The sequence below is a fragment of the Ictidomys tridecemlineatus genome, chromosome 9, assembly GCF_052094955.1.
Source record: "Ictidomys tridecemlineatus isolate mIctTri1 chromosome 9, mIctTri1.hap1, whole genome shotgun sequence".
NCBI lineage: Eukaryota > Metazoa > Chordata > Mammalia > Rodentia > Sciuridae > Ictidomys > Ictidomys tridecemlineatus.
In genome coordinates, this window is record NC_135485.1 from 123334089 (window position 1) to 123350475 (window position 16387).

The window sequence follows — 16387 nt, forward strand, 5'->3', positions numbered from 1 at the left end:
AAAAGTATCACAAAGACTACTAAAAAGAAAGAAAGAGTTGAACTTGGAAAATAGAAGTGGAACACATGCAGCATTATTGGGCAAACAAATTGGTAAATGTGAGAGTAAGTCTAAATAAGCAGCCACCCGAGAAACTATAGAAAAACAAAACAAAACTCTTCTACAGAAAAAAATGACTAATGTATCCGTCATTAGATAAAAATATTAGGCAATGGCTTGGATGACAGCATCATCAAAACCCTCTAAGGCAAAGGACTGTTTTAAAGAATATCGACCTGTTGATTTAATATTCCATTTCTTTAAAACATAAGCTAAAAATTCAAGAGTACCACTAAAGCCTCAGAAATGAATGCATGCTTATAACTAAAAAATATTCAAAATAAATGTAATATCACATTCACCCATTAAAAAAAGGTTACCAGGTTTCTTTTGATATGCCTTATCTTCCTAGTGAATTTTTATTTCCATCATTATTTCAGTTATTTTTATTCCTACAAATATTTTTTTGCAATAAAACTTGCTTCTCTGATATAAATATAACTTTCAATATCTTGAGTTAACCATTCTTGACATTTTGGACTGTTTCCTAACAGCCTTTAGAAATTATATAAACATGTTAACTTTTTCCAGAAAGGCTTTTATTTAGCAGGATGTCCATTTTAGTACATGTGCACTATTAATCTCATATCCCTTAACTTTTGGTCTCTATACGTTCTCCAATAATAATGCTTATTAATTAATTAATATTAATATGTATTCATTTATCCATATTAGTACAAATTTATCTTCCTAAACCTAGGCAATATGCTTCAAAATCAGGATGTTCTCAATAGACTTGGTTAGAAGCTCTTCATCCAGTTTAGGAAAGTATTTTCCATTTGTAGTAGGTGAATAGTTTTTATTATGAATGACTCTTGTTTAAAACATTAGAAGCTTTACAAGATACCTGTCCTTTGTCTCGAGTCCTATTTAACTTTGTTCTATGGGAAATGTCATCAAACAGAGTAAGACAAGAAAAGGGAAATCAGAGGTAAAAGGATTTAAAAGGAAGAGATAACCTTGTCATTAGTCACAAGTAAAATGGCTGTTTTTGTGGGTGTGGGTTTTCTGGGTTTGTTTTATTTTTCCATTGCTGGGAACTAAACCCAGGGCCTTGCACACACTAGCAAGCACTCTACCACTAAGCTGTACCCCTAGGGCAAAACAATTTTTTGAGGTAGAAAATTATCATATGAACTATCAGAATTATTAGAGATTTTGGCAATTATGCTAAGTACAACAAACCCACAGACACAAATTAGCATGTCCTCATAGATATTACCCATGTCTAGAGGATAAATCATGTGATATTGTTAGAACAGGCCTATAAATCAAAAGGTGGTCAGTATGCTATTTACTATTATTTACATACTAACATGGACAACTTCATAAGCCAAAGCTTTTCTGTGGAAAAAATAACATATGGTATATAATTTCTAAAGGCCATTAGGGAACATTTCAAAAATGTAAAGAATGGCTGACACCAGGGAGTAGAACTTTTGTAGATGGCTCTTAATTTTCATCTCTATAATTACCTGTTTATCAAAATTTGTATGACAAACAGTACTGTTTTATAATTAAGGGGAAAAAATAAGTTATAAAAGAAAACTTTGGAACCATTCCCACACAACATCCATGGCTTATCCTCCCACTTCCTGAGGAAGCTCCCTAACTAGCCAGGGTTCTTGCCATTCAAACTGCGTCCTACCTTATATTTCCATTGTACTTTAATTTTCACATGAAAAAAAAATTATTTTCTCCATTTGTTTGTAGTTTATGCCTTAATTTCTCTCTACTCTGTTTCCTATAATTATATTATCAAGTTATGTGATCAACATTGGCCCAAAGAGTTTAGCTCAAAATAATACCATTACCCAGTATGTCCAGTATCTCACACTCTTGAAGGAAAACATGGCGGCTAAACCGGAAGCCAGGTCTTCCTTTAATACACAGTGCAGGCAATTGCTGGGGTGGGAAAGTGTCACTGTGTCTAAAATTCCACCATTAAAACCATTAGGTTAGCTATTACCCTCTTTGGGTTCCTTTCTGAAGAATTTCTGTTGTTCTGTTTGGGTTCTGGGAATTGTACCCAGGGCCTTGCACCTGCTAGGCAAGTACTCTATCACTCAGCTACATCCCAGCCTCAAGATGTAATTCTCCTGGGAAGGAGCAAGACATTCAGCAGTTCTGCTTAAGTTTTTTCCTCATAAATGGAAAGAAGTAGACATGGAGAAAGGAAAAATAGAGTTTCTCAAAATTTGGATGAGGATTTTAGTGAATTCCCATCTCTTCTTGTGTCGAGGGAGAATCTTGGGAAGAGGAGGAGATTGGCTCTCCAAAGCTGACCTTTCTCATTGCATGAGTGTGTGGCTCTCCATTAAGACAGTGGTTTTCCGATTAGTAGCTAGAGTCTGTTCTGCAGAAACTCTATGATCCAAGTTTTCAGAATTTGGACAAATCCTCCCAGTCTTACATCCAAGAATTGGCTCAGGAAAGTGAGTGAGAAACCCATCAGGAAGCCTTTTTATATAGGTAGAAGTTGCTAGAACAGGGTAAGTCCCCTGCTTACCCTCACAGCAGAACAAGGGGTCCATGCTGAGGGCAGCAAAAGGCCCAGGCCGCACCCCCAGGATCCAATGTCATAGAGGAGTCTGAGCTGTGTGCAGGGTGACTTCCAGCTGTCATCTGTAGCTCTAAATCCTGAAACCTGGGCCAACATGGTCTCTTTCTCATCTGCTGAAGGTTTATTAGCTATAGATTCCTATACACAGGTATAGAGAGGACAGGAAATCCCAGAAACTGAGCAAAGTCTGGGCATATTAAGTAATATAAATTTTTTTTCAGGCTCCCCAGAAGTGTAAGAGAGTTGGAGGTTTCGTTGGTCACACAGCCATTCACTGAACAACCCTGGAGCCTGGCCCTCTGTATTAAGGCCCCTGCTAGGCCTTCAAGGTTGGGGGTGAGTATGGAAAAATCTCTGTTCTGAGACTTTAGTATCTAGAAGGCAGAGATAAAGCAATAGGCAAATAACCATAAAACAGAACAGTATAATAAAAAGTAGGAGTTCCAAACCAACTAGTTCCAACCCAAACAAGGGCTAGGGTTGGCAGGTTTCCTGTCCTGGTTTCCTGTACACAACACTTCCTAGCAATGAGATTTTGGGAAATAATACAAGGGCCAGCATTTACAGAGTACATTCCATATGCCAGGCCTTGTGAAAAGTTCTCAAACAGGCAAAATCTTGTGTTATCTACCTAATAACCCCTAGGAGGTCCTTCTCCTTTTGAAAGAGTAGGAAACAGAACTAGAAGCACACCCTGAGATGGAGTTTAAGGTACAAGGTGTTTATTGAGGATCAACACCTGGAAGGGAGGGAGACGATGCCACATTGGTCAGGAAGAAATTGAACTTTGACGAAGATCAAATAAAGCTCCAAGTCTCCAAAGCTCAGGAACTTAAGCATCGCCGGTGGAATGTTCCACATTGGGCCTCTTTATGCCCACCTCACTTAGTCACTGGTTTTTGCCTTCAGCAAGCCAGCTCTCTGCAGCTGAGGACACCTACAGGAGCTGACAGCTGAAGGGTCATTTCCGTATGACTACCACAATAACCTACCCTGCCAAACTTTGAGGGTTATTGGAAATCACTTCTGTAAGGTACTTGGTACAGAGTAGTTGCTCATTAAATTTTAACTACTGCTATTCAACACAGAACCTGGGCAAGAAAATAAACGTTGTGGTAACTCCCGGAAGATAGGACTCAAGGAAAATGTCATGCATGGTTGATTGGACCTTACAATTCTTTCTCTCCTCTCCTGTCCTTCACCCACGGATGCTGAGGCTCACTCCAGCTATCGTATAGCATAGTGGTAGAGTATGGCCCAAGAAAGTGCCAGTCAACAGATGTGGGTGTCACTGTGAGAGAAAATAAGGTCCAGCTGTGGCAAGGTTCTTACGGGAATGTTAGGTGAACTGTGTTCTCAGAGCATTTAGCAGAGATGTTACATAAAGGTTGGTGTTAATGAGAAGGTGCCTTGGGGGAGAGGGATGTCCCTTGTTCTTCTCCGGCAGGGAAGGGAGGAGGGGGTTGCAGCCCTTGAAGCTGAGCTCTGCAGGAGCCACGGCGGAGGAGAATCTCTGTGGACTTCAAGGTCGAGCTGGGTGGAACAGCGATGGAACTGGAGTCCTAAGTGAGCCCACGCTTCCCAATGACTCACAGCCAGATCTGCTCTTGAAATACAGAAACGACATCGGAGAAGATGAGACACAGGCCTGGGGAGCACGCGTCCCACAGCCACAGAAGGGAACACGGCTGCTCTTCGCAGTCCTCGTCCTGTCTGTCAATGGGAGTTCCTCGCCTGATACGTATGACATCTGGGAGCCACTGTTAATCTGCCTGTTACACTGAACGAGGTAAAAGAACGAGAGCCAAACCATCGCCTATGTTTATGTTCTTTTCTGCGTGTTTGTAAAGCACGTTCGAAGCATTTTCCACTCAGGCCTCTAGTTTTTTTCTGCTTCCCTCTCTCTATGGCCTCCCTCCACTGGGTACCCCCAGTTCCTCCCTGTTGCTGGTCCCTGCTACCTTTCTGAGCAGCTTTGGGACCTATCTCTGCCCAACTCTGCACACAGGTGACCTACCCCTCAGCCTCTCCTCCCATCGCCTTTGTGACACCTTTAATCATGGACTCCTCCGCCACCACTCAACAGAAAGCCCTGGTGACAGACACCCCAGAGGACAAATCCTCAGCGGCTCTCTGCACGGCTGTTCTGAAGCACCTGGCATCTCACGGCCCCTCCCCTGTAGGAACTTTCCCTGATTCTCTTAAAACACTAGGGACAGCAAATAGACTTAACATCAAGGGCTCGCTCCTCCCCACTGGTAATGGCCGCCTGGATTGTTGCATTGAGAGATGGAACCCTAGTTCCATCTAGGCTGCCATGATTGATTAACATGCCCATCACAGGCACAGAAAGGCGGGGAGTAATGAAAGCAATATATATTTATGCAATAATCTTGCCGTGCCTTACAATCTTTTTTCCCTAATTTGTCTTTGGTTTCTCCTCTTCCTTTGCTATTTGGGCGTGTGACTTTTTTTTTTTTTTTTTTGGTATCGGGGACACTTGACCACTGAGTCACATTTCCAGTCCCCATTTTGTATTTTATTTAGAGACAAGGTCTCTCTGAGTTGTTTAGTGTCTTGCTTTTGCTGAGGCTGGCTTTGAACTCATGATCCTTCTGTCTCAGCCTCTTGAGCCGCTGGGATTACAGGTGCCATCACGCCCAGTGCACATGACTTCTTGATCCTTCCTGGGGTCTACCTCCATTGCAGGTTCCATGGGGTGGCTGAGAGATTAAATGAGACTATACATGGAAGGCCCTTAAACACATTGAACTCTAATCAATAGCAATCATCATCATCATCCTTGCTTTTTCTCATCATCTCCGTAGATTGATTTCATTAGGTATCCTATGTCCTTTCTTTCTGCAGCTTGATTCCCAAGTCTATTTCTCCAGCCCCAACAACTCACCACACGCCGAGAAGAAAAGACAAAGTAGAGAACAGAAAGGAGAAACTCAGGCGGAGGGTAAGCAACAACACAAGCTACAGAGGATGAAAGGAGTTTACTCAACTAAGCCAGAAAGCTTTGGAGGGAGAAAGGGTTGTTGGGAATTATTCTCGTAGAGCTCTGATCCGCGGAACAGAAGCGCTGCCCTCAAAGTGCTTTGCCCTCTGGCTTCACACCGCGGCATCCTGACTGCCTGCGGCCCGGTCTTCTTTCTTATCCTCCACCTTCTTGCCACCTGCTAGGAGTCTCCTTTCAGCGCCTCTCCAAGGGTAGAAAAGGCACGTGAGGAGGAGAAACAGGAACACACAAGTACTAGTAGATCAAACCAGAGAAAAGAGAGGAAAAAATAAAAGAAGCAGCCGTCAAAGGGGGAGCCTTCCCCCGGAGCCCAGGAGGCCTCTCTCAGCCCCCACCACCCTGCCCTGCCTGTGGCCACGGGGACACCGTGCTGGCCAACCCCTGAGATTGGGCTTCTTCTATCCTGGGGGTGAATTTTGCTTTTCTGTGGAATATCTGTGATTCATGGCCCAGCCTTAGGGCACTAGCTCCTAGGTCAGGGGATGGGTGTGCATTCTGAGTTACTCCAAGTCTAAACCTCCCAGGCCCTCATCCCCCATCCAAGGAAAAAGCCCTCCTAAGCATAAACACATTAGTTGCCTTATTGCATTAAACTGCATTATAAAGAAATCCATTAGCTACCCCGGGCTCTGTGTCCTCCAGGGCCTCCCTTGCACACAGATATTTTATCTTTTTAATGAATAAAACATATGCAGATTGCCTAAAATTAAAAAGTGTGGTGGTGATGAATAATTCTCCGGAAGGATTCTGAAGCCTGTGTTTTGTAAGGTAAAAGCTTGAAGAGGCTGCTGCAGGGATTCCTGTCTCTGCAGCTCAGAGGTGCTCCCTCCCAGGGGCCTTCCCTCCTTCCCAGTGTCTGCCCAGCTTTCCTGCCTCCTGGCCGACCCACAGCCTTGCCCTGGGCAGCAGGTGTTCCTGAAGCTTCTGGTGTGGAAGCACTGCATTCCTCCATCCCCGGGATTCTCGTTGCTTCTTGCTCGTCTCTCGGTCCCAGAGGCCCCAGCTAAATGAGAAGCAGAGGAGACAAGCCAACTCTGAACGCTCACACCCAGATTCTGAAAGCACCCAGCTCAGAGCGACCTGCTCCACGTCAGCAGACACAGCCGCCTTCCCAGAAGTGTCAAGAGACTGCTAACATGGCTCTTCCAGCCTTGCCCTTAGAGGAGCCACAAACAAGGACCGTGAAGACACAGAGAGGTGGCGTGGTGAGAAAAAATGAAGGTCAAGTTCACCCAGCCGTGTATCACTTTGGCGCCCGCAGCCAACCTCCCCGCTTGGTGAGGGGTGGGGAAAGCAGGGAAGAAGCTGTAAGGATCCCCCACCCACGAGTTGGCAGGATAAGCAAGGCCAACGCATCATCTGCAGGGCCCAGTGCAAAATGAAAATGCGAAGGCCCTTTGTTCTTAACGCAGAGAGAAAGTTCTAACATATAAAGAGGAAGGGAGATTTCAATGTGAAATGACTAGCCTGAATCTTACCATTCTGCTTTGTATTGTGCAGTGATACTTTCAAATGCAAATTTAAGAGCATTGAACTGGTATGAAAATCCACTGGCGTCACACAATCTGTTCCTGGAGTCCTAGGGTGAAGGCTCCATCCATCTCCAGAGGTCCCCATAGTCCTAGCTTAGCCCCCTGTCCCAGTATGCCAAGGAAAGGAAGTTTACTCAGTGTGGCCACAGCAGGAAGAACAGGTACGGGGTACAGTGACCAAAGATGCATCTTCAAGGGGCTGAAGAAACATGGAGATATTACAGAACAAGGCAAGGATTGGGGCTGGCGTGACCGAGGGGTTTTACATAACTGGCAACAGGTCATCGTGGTCATGTTGCTCATTGTCTCCGGAAGGGGTCTGTGGAGCTCTGGAAGGCCATCTTGCTTGTGGAGACAATCAGTGCCCACAGTGAGAAGACTGCTCCTGTCTGGGGAGGCAGCCGTGGCTCCACCAGTGGAGTCATTGCCCCACTCATCGTGAGGGGATCTGTTGTGTAAGGTGGCTATTGCTTGGGGGTAGTTTGAGTCCCTTGTCCTAAAGATGCTTATCCATCACACCTGTGCTTCCTGGAATCCAACTGCAGGAAAAAGTGGCTCAGAAGGAAAAAAATGTAAAGAGACAAATGGAGTCAGAGAGGAACAAAATGGGGTTGGTTAGGTCAGTGACAGGGCCTTCTTCTCTGCTCCTGCAGGCATGTTGTCAACCTTTAGATAACAGGGAGAGTCTCTAATGATGGTAGGTATTTGGGATAAGCAGGGGGCACTGCAATGCAGAATTTGCTTGTCAGGGAAAACCCGAGCACATTCCAAGAGGTTGAGGCAAGAGGGGGAACATTAAAGGCAAATGAGGACAATGACCAAGTTTTTCTGATCCTTGGCTACAGGATCCAAAACAAGGGTGGCATCGGTCCATGATTGAACCAGCAGTTGTTTGGCAAATGCTCTTATAGCAGTGTGTGTGTGTGTGTGTGTGTGTGTGTGTGTGTGTGTGTGTGTGTTCATGCATGCAAGGTTGCAGGGGTCTTCTTGCAAGGCTGTGGTTCTGCAGTCCTTTGGGTTGGTTTTTGTTAAGAGGCAAACGTGCATGAGATCCCCTCCTCTATGACCCCCAGGGTTTATTTGCTTATTTGTGTTTTTGTAGTCATTAGGGCTTGACACAAGCAGCTCCATTTTGATTCTAACCACTTTCACAGTATGCATCTCATTCTTTCCAGACAGTGAAGATGCTGCACAAAACAGCTCACCTGTCTTTATTTCTCTTCTTGACACATGTGCTACCAACACTCTGCCTTAATTTGCTGATGAGCAGGAGGGACCGAGGGAGGAGGAACTCGGGACTGCTCTTCCTTTCCTTCCCCTCCTGTGTCATCATTTTCATTTAAGTGGTTGGTCAATGAAAGGAAGTAACACCGATGCTGAGTGCAAATGGGGCGGGAAGAAATGGCTGACTTGCCTTTAAGGCATCGCTCCTCTGCTCTTAAGTTTGCACTGCTTCACTTTATGAAAGACAAGTTCACATCAATGTTCATAGCAGCTTAATTCACAAGAGCTAACTATAGAGCCAAACTCAGTGCCCTCCAACAGATGAATGGATAAGGAAAATGTGGTATATATACACAATGGAATATCACTCAGCCATAAAGAAGAATGCATATGACATTTGCTGGTAATTGAATGGAACTTGAGATTATCACACTAAGTGAAATAAGCCAGTCCCCCAAAACCAAAGGCCTAATGTTCTCTCTGATATTTGGATGCAAACACATAACAAGGAGGTGGGGAAGAATAGAAGTTCAGTGATTAGACAAAGGGGAATAGGAATAGGAACAACAGTGGAATGAATCGGACCTAATATCCCTATGTTCATATATGAACACACACAGTGAATCTCCACACCATGTATAACCCAAAGACCGGAACCCTAATTAGAATAGATATATTCTATGTTTGTATAAATGTCAAAATGGATTCTACTGTCATTTACAACTAAAAAGAACAAATTTAAAAAAGAAAAACATTTTTAAATAAAAATAAATGAATAAAAGACAAGTTTAAAGAGAAAATGATTAAGAATTTTGAGATAGAGACAGCAGAGCATCAAACCAAGTCTAGGTCCTTCTGAGCATCAGAGAGAAGGGACCCTGATGCGCCCGTACCTGAGGACAGCTTGGGAGAAGCCCAAACAGGGAAGACAGTAGAAAGAGTCGGACCTCACTTTCCTATGTTTATGTATGAATACTCGACCAGTGGAGCTCCACATCTGTACAGCCACAAGAACAGAGAGTTGTGCTCCAAAACATTCTACTGTCGTGTATACCTAAAAAAGAACAATTTATTTTTTTTTTAAAAAAAAGAGCTTTATCCTCTAGATAGTCTGTTATTTAAAGACACACCTAAAGCTTGGCCTTTAAGATTGGTAGATTTGAGTTTTGAGCATGACAAGTGTCTGGTCATCGGCAGTCAAATGTTTTATTCTAATATATTCCATGCACTATGACAATTCTCCAGCAAATAGAAGTCAGCTGTCTTGAGCAAGGTGGGACTTTTCCAGTTCTCATGGAGGCACTCTTTGGACCAGCGCAGCCCTGCCGGATTGGCTAATCAATCAATGCCGCAAAGCATCTCACTTCACATTCAGGGAACAGCTCCACGACCCGCAAGCCCTGACAATTAGATGTTGCTGCAAAAAATACAAATAAAAAGTGTGTGTGTGTGTGTGTGTGTGTGTGTGTGTGTGTGACTTTTCCTTCATAAACACAGAGTCAACAGGCCTTCGGGTATCAGCTGTTGTCTGCTTTCAAACACTGAAGAACTACAGGATTATTTGGTTTGCTTCAACCTAAAATAACAACCATAAGGGCTCGCTCTTCTCTCTCTCTCTCTCTCTCTCTCTCTCTCTCTCTCTCTCTCTCTCCCTCCCTCCCTCCCTCCCTCCCTCTCTCTCTCTCCCTCCCTCCCTCCCTCCCTCTCTCTCTCTCTCTCTCTCTCTCTCTCCCTCTCCCCTTTAATAAATAAAGAAATAAGGAAGTCTCCACTCACCAATTCTAACAACTGGCCTTACAGATGGGATTCATGCCTCAAAGTGAATAAACGCCAGGGTGGCCATGCGCAGATTAATTAGGCAGGAAATAATCTCCCTGTAGCAGCACGCTCGGTATTCTTTAACAAGACTAAAAAATGATTGGTGCCACCTGTTTATGGCTCCAAGCACTTGCCTCGAGCCCTTCAAGTACTCTATTAAAAACTTTTTGATTAACTTGGTCCCAGGGTCAACTTTTTGTGTGTCTGTTTCCTCGGAGTGAATAAATAGAAGTTCTACACCCTGATGCCTGGACGACCAGCTGGGGACATGGGCAGGAAGCAGTGAGGCTTAAAATACTAGGAGGAGCCTGAGCATTATTCTCAGGTCTGACGTTACCTGAGAGGCTCAAGATTTGTCTGGTTTATACAATCTCCATGGCACAGGTGTGTTGATTGAAACTTTCCCATTTATTTTAAGGACATTTTAGCTGTCAGGAGTTGGGAAGAAGGTGGCTTTGTTTTTTACAAGGCTGTGATATTTTTCACTGTTAGATGCTGAGAGCTGATTGCATGTGTGTGTATATATAGACACATCCCCAGTTTGGACCCAAGTCATAATAAATTTATGTGCTATTTACACATGGCTCTCAATCATTTCACTAAGAGAAGCATGCGGCCTAGAAGTTTAACAGTTCTTGCGGGTGCGTAAATGGTTTCCTCTGTAAGGAAGAGAATGAAAGGGAGGAGAAGAAATGAGCAGCTTCCACCTTAACCAGCAAACAAATGGTGGTAGCTTGCTCTTGTCCAGCACTTAGTGAAGTTGCTTGCCAGTGCATGATCTTATTTGGTCATTTTAAAATCCTTGGAAAGTAGGAAGAGCTGAGATTATTGAACTGGTTAAAATAAAAAGAAAAATGAATGCCAACTGAATAAAAATGAAAAACGGAAGTAGGTGGAGAAAAGATTCCTGTAAGTCCAACAACATATGTATCATATTTTCTCCAATATTCCAAGATCTTGGGATTCTCTACCAAGTCCCATGCCTGGAAATGGACTTGTTTCCCAACATGCATGGAACGAACAGGGGTGTTTGCCTCTTATTTCTCCTTTGACAGTCTACCAACAGATATTGATTACCGTCTGGCATTAGCCTTGTTCAGGAACAAAGGCAAAGTCCTCCCTGCCTTCAAGGAGCTTCCAGTTTATTTATTGGAGAAACTGATGCTTAGGAAAGAAACTGACCTTCTCAAGGTCATGTGGTTTGTAAGCATTTCTAAAAACCTAGACACTGGAGATTACGACATCAGATAGTCAAGACTTCTTTCTAATCCATGCTGCCTCCTTAACCAGGAAGGCTGACCACCCATGATGGACTCATTCTGTACTCTGGATATTTTGGTCTAATAATCCAGCAAGTCTTCATTTCCTAAGTCCTGTGCACTCATTGAAAGTGTGCAACCCATTGTGGATTTGGTCCTGCACAGGACACAGCAGATGCACAACCTTTAGATTCCTTGGGGGTCAAAAGGATAATCACTCACTTTATTTCCTCTTTGTTTCTGCTTCCTTCTGAAACTGAAATTCTCATTAAGGAATTCTTTGCAGATGCTGCTCCAAACAACTTTTCCCCATTGACCAGAATTAGCATAGGAGAAGAACCTCTTTGCATCAAAGTATTATTGAGCATATTGCTTCTGATTATGCTGATTCCTTCTTATATATTGATGTCTTCGTCTTTTTGTGATACTGTAATAAAACATCTGAGGCCAATTACTTTGTAAAGAAAAGATATTTGTGTAGTTCACAATTCTAAGGGTTGGAAAGCCCAAACAGCATGATACTGACATCTGGCAAGGGCCTCCTAACTGAGTCAAAATATGGTGGGTAAGTGGGCATATGCAGAAGGAGAAACTGTGGAAAAGAACAGAAGTAAAAGAGCAAGCAAGAAAGCAGAACGCACTTTAAACTAACCCATTCTCTCAACAATTAATCTAGTTCCACGAGACCCAACCCACTCCCATGAGTGGGCGTTCATCCTTTCCATGGGTGGTGCTCACCTTCCACTAGGCGCCACCTCTTAGAGACCCACCAGTTCATAATGCTGTTACCCTGGACACCAGGTTTCCATCACATAAACCATAGAAATTGTTGTCATTCCTAACCAAGTCATGCCACGTCCCACCCCCACTACTTCTCACCACCAAACCAGGATTCTACCATGAAACCTCGCAGGTATAAAACCTGCAGCTCTATCCAGATCGGCCACTCTCTCAGTAGGGCCCAGATTGAAAGCTTGCTGAGCCTGGCCCATTGGTTTGCAAATGTCTGTTAAAACATGACCGCCACCTTCTCCCATGAACTCTTCACTGCTGTAGCTGGCAACTCCGAAGGGACCAAAGGAGCATGCACCCCTCACACCTTGCGGGTTGCTGGCTGTGCATCGGCCAAACTCCTAATTTCCTTGAAGACTGTTGATTTGTTTATATACTTACTTCTATAAACAAATAAACTGGAAGCTCCTTGAAGGCAGGGAGGACTTTGCCTTTGTTCCTGCACAAGGCTGATGCCAGGCGTGTGCTCAATATCTGTTGATGGACTGTCAAGGAGAAAGAAGAGGCAAACACCCCTGTTCTTCATGCGTGTTGGGAAACAAGTCCATTTCCAGCCATGAGACTCGACAGGGAACCCTAGAATCTTGGAACATTGAAGAAAATATGATACATATATAGTTGGACTTTCAGGAATATTTTATCTACTTACATTTTTCATTTTTATTCTTTTGGCAAGTATGGCCAAAGCACCTATTATACAGTGAACTGGAGTTCTCCATAAACAAAATTGGAGACATGGAATATTGGAGCCATTTAGAAGCCCAATGCACTTGACTTGAAGCTTCAAGAGCATTTGGATTTATTGTGTGGGTAGTTAATTAAAACAATCTTAAGAATTTAAATCTTAAATATAAGTTTTTTATATTTATTAAATCATATTTATTATTAGCAGACTTGGGCTAATTACTTTGTCTTCTCTCTCTCTCTCTCTCTCTCTCTCTCTCTCTCTCTCTCTCTCTCTCTCTCTCATTTTTAGTTGTACATGACAGTAGAATGTATTTTGACATATTATACCTACATGGAGTATAATTTATTCTAACAAGAGTCCTATTATTGAGGTTGGACATGATGCAGAGTTGCCCTTGTCATGTATTCAAATACAAGGCTAGAAGTCATGTCCAGTTAATTCTGCTGTCCTTCCTGTTCCCCTCCCCTCCTTTCCCTTCATTCCCTTTGTCTAATACAAGGCCTTCTACTCTCCCCCTCCCCACTCTTCCTTGTTGTGTTAGCATCCACACATCAGAAAGAGCATTCTGCCTTTGGTTTTGGGGACTGGCTTATTTCACTTAGCATGACAGTCTCCAGTTCCATCCATTTAAGCAAATTCCATAATTTCACTCTTGTTTGCAGTTGAATAATATTCTATTGTGTATATGTACCACATTTTCTTTATCCATTCATCTGTTAAAGGACATCACTTGATTGCTTCTTTAAAAAAATCAAGAATTGGCATCAAAATTTGGGGGTAGATTCACAGGGTGCCAAAAGAATAATTAACCACTTTGCTTCATTTTGCTTCTAGTTCCTTCTGAACTGCCTGGGTTCTCACCACCAGTGTGCAGCAAAAGAAAGCAGCTTTCTGAAGTTCCCCTCTTCTCTCCCACCTTGACTCCTATGTTCCCTGAGGATAACTACCTGTAGGGTAGTTCTGTACTACCCCACACTCAAGGGGCCATTGCCTTGGAAGGGACCCAGCACTGCCCTGTCTAAAGCTCTTTTCTCGTCCATATTCTTACCTATCTCTATGCCAATGGAACAATCGGGGATGGAGCGAGTTTTCACATAAGGATTGCAGTGCAACACTCATCTATAATAGCAAAATCCAGAAACAACATAAACCTTCCTCAATAGGAAAATGGCTACTTCATTATGGAGCTTCCATAACATGGAACACTAAGCAGGCTTTCAACAAGCACATTGAACAGCACAGAGAAAGGCTCCTATTACAATGGCAAATTAAAAAATGGCAGATACAAAATGATGGAACAGTTATGCTACTGCATGCATAATTATATATGCATAGAGAAATGACGAGAAGGAAATAAATCAAAGATTAATGGCAGTTAACTCTCAGTAGTGGGATCTGTGGGGTTTTGTTTATCTCATGCATGCATTTTGCATCTTTCTAAATTTTCAAGAACAGTAACCACAGAATTTTATTATTACAAAAAAGCAGTAGGACTTGGAGACTGTGTGTGTGTGTGTCAGTCATGTTAGGAAGACAACATCTCACTGGGTCAGGGGCTGGGAACTTTAGTGGGAGTCAGGATCACCTGGAGGGCTTCTTTTTTCATCTCTAGGTCTGGGGTGGGGCCTAAGAGTTGGCATTTCTAACAGATTCTCAGGTGATGCTGAGGCTGCCTAGCCAGGACCACTCCTGAAGAACCACTGCGGTAGGTATTTCAAGCAGAAAGAGGTTTAATTTTAAGAGCAGAATTAAATGGAGCAAAACTGCTGGCGTAGCTTAAGGAAGATAACTCAGGGGAGCCGCTGCTAGCTTTCAGGTTACACTGCAAGCAGGATCACCAAGTTGCTACCAATAACCTGGGGTTGAGTTGGGGTTGTAGCTCAGTGGTAGAGCACTTGCCTCGCATGTGGGGGGCACTGGGTTCAATCTTCAGCACCACATAAAAATAAAAATAAAGGTATTGTGTCCTTCTACAACTAAAAAAATTTTTTTTCAAAAAAAATATAATAACCTGGGGTCAAGAAACTTCTGCTGGCTTCACAGCTGCCTCTTGACCCTGAATTTGTGACTAAGAGTAGAATCTAGAATCTGCTATAAAAATTCCCATCTTCTGCAGCCCCTCATACCTGCCATACCTAGAGAACAACATCTGCTTGGAAGCAAAGGAGCCTGAGCAATAGAGTTTCCAGGCTTCTAGCCCCTGAGCTGCAAGGGAGAGTAGAGATGCAACTGGGAATGAGCATTGAATGACAAGAAACAATATCCAGAGGAGAGTCAGAAGATGAGAGAGGAAGGGAAGGGAAGGGAAGGGAATTGGGGTAAGAGAGGAAACAGGGAGAAGGGAGAGAAGAGGAAGAGCAAATAACCTTGGTGTGGAATTAATCAAAAACACCGCGGTAGAGTGGAATTTGGCAGTAACACGGCCACGGGTGGAGTAGGCACGGGGCACATGTGGGTGACCACATCAGACTAACAGTGCACGAGGAATTCAGTTGTGAGAGCAAAAGGGTGCCCAGGAATCAGATCCACTATCTGGTGACAGAGAGAGGGACATTAGCCCGGACCATGGCCAGACAGAAATCCTAACTTGAATTTTGTGACTGGAGCACTCAGGTTTTGTTACTCCTGCCTTATTTCTGTCTTGGGTCCCAGGTGATCCAGTTAAGTAGATAAAAAGTGTCCTTCAAACTGTGAAACTCTGCATAAAGGTCAAGCACTGTCATCTTTTTCATTTGAAGGTGGCCATCTCTGAATAACTGGTGGATTGTCTGAAAGCAGAAGCAGGGCCGGCTTCTCCCCCAAAGCCACTGAGAAGCTGAGGAGAGGGAGGGAAGGGAGGACGCACTCGGCTCCCTCGGGGCCAGTCTTGCTTGGCTGCAGACCCCCCTGGAGAGCCGCGATGCCACACTGCAGGCCCACCGGGAGTGCTTGTGCCCGGACGCTGACGGGCAGTGAAAGCAGTTTCTTTCGCCTCCTTTTGCAGAGCAACTTGTGGAAGGGATGGGTCTCCACGGGTGATCGGGGAGCCCCAGGTCTGGGTCCCAGGGCAGCTGGGGGACCACGGCTAAAGAAGCCTGGAGTATGGGGAGGCCGGGGAATGGGGGAGACCTGGGGAGCAGGGAGAGAGAGCAGGAGGAAGCCTGGAACTTTCCCCAAGAGCTTCAAAGCCAAGCGGTGGCGCAGGTGGGACACCCCCAACATGACTGACCAGGGCAGCAGAGCGGAGGGAGCAAGGCGCCCAGTGGGGTTCTCTTTCCCACTTCCTGTTCGCCTCCACATCAGCCATTCAGACTCATCCCCATTTTCGAGGCCAGGCCCTGCTGAATGCACAGGTGAGATGAAAGGACAAGAGGACATTAGTAACGTGATCACCCGAGAGGCAGACGG

At 44.2% G+C, this 16387-nt stretch overlaps 1 long non-coding RNA gene across 2 annotated transcripts in view; it reads right to left on the reverse strand.

Moving 5' to 3' along the window:
* Positions 1-12676: 12676 nt before the first annotated feature.
* The window catches only part of LOC120892581 (uncharacterized), a 133812-nt gene continuing 130101 nt past the window's right edge, over positions 12677-16387 (reverse strand). For both annotated transcript variants that reach the window (XR_005737318.2, XR_005737317.2), the window contains exon 7: positions 12677-16317. This is a non-coding gene — a long non-coding RNA (uncharacterized LOC120892581). The remainder of the gene's footprint in view (positions 16318-16387) is intronic.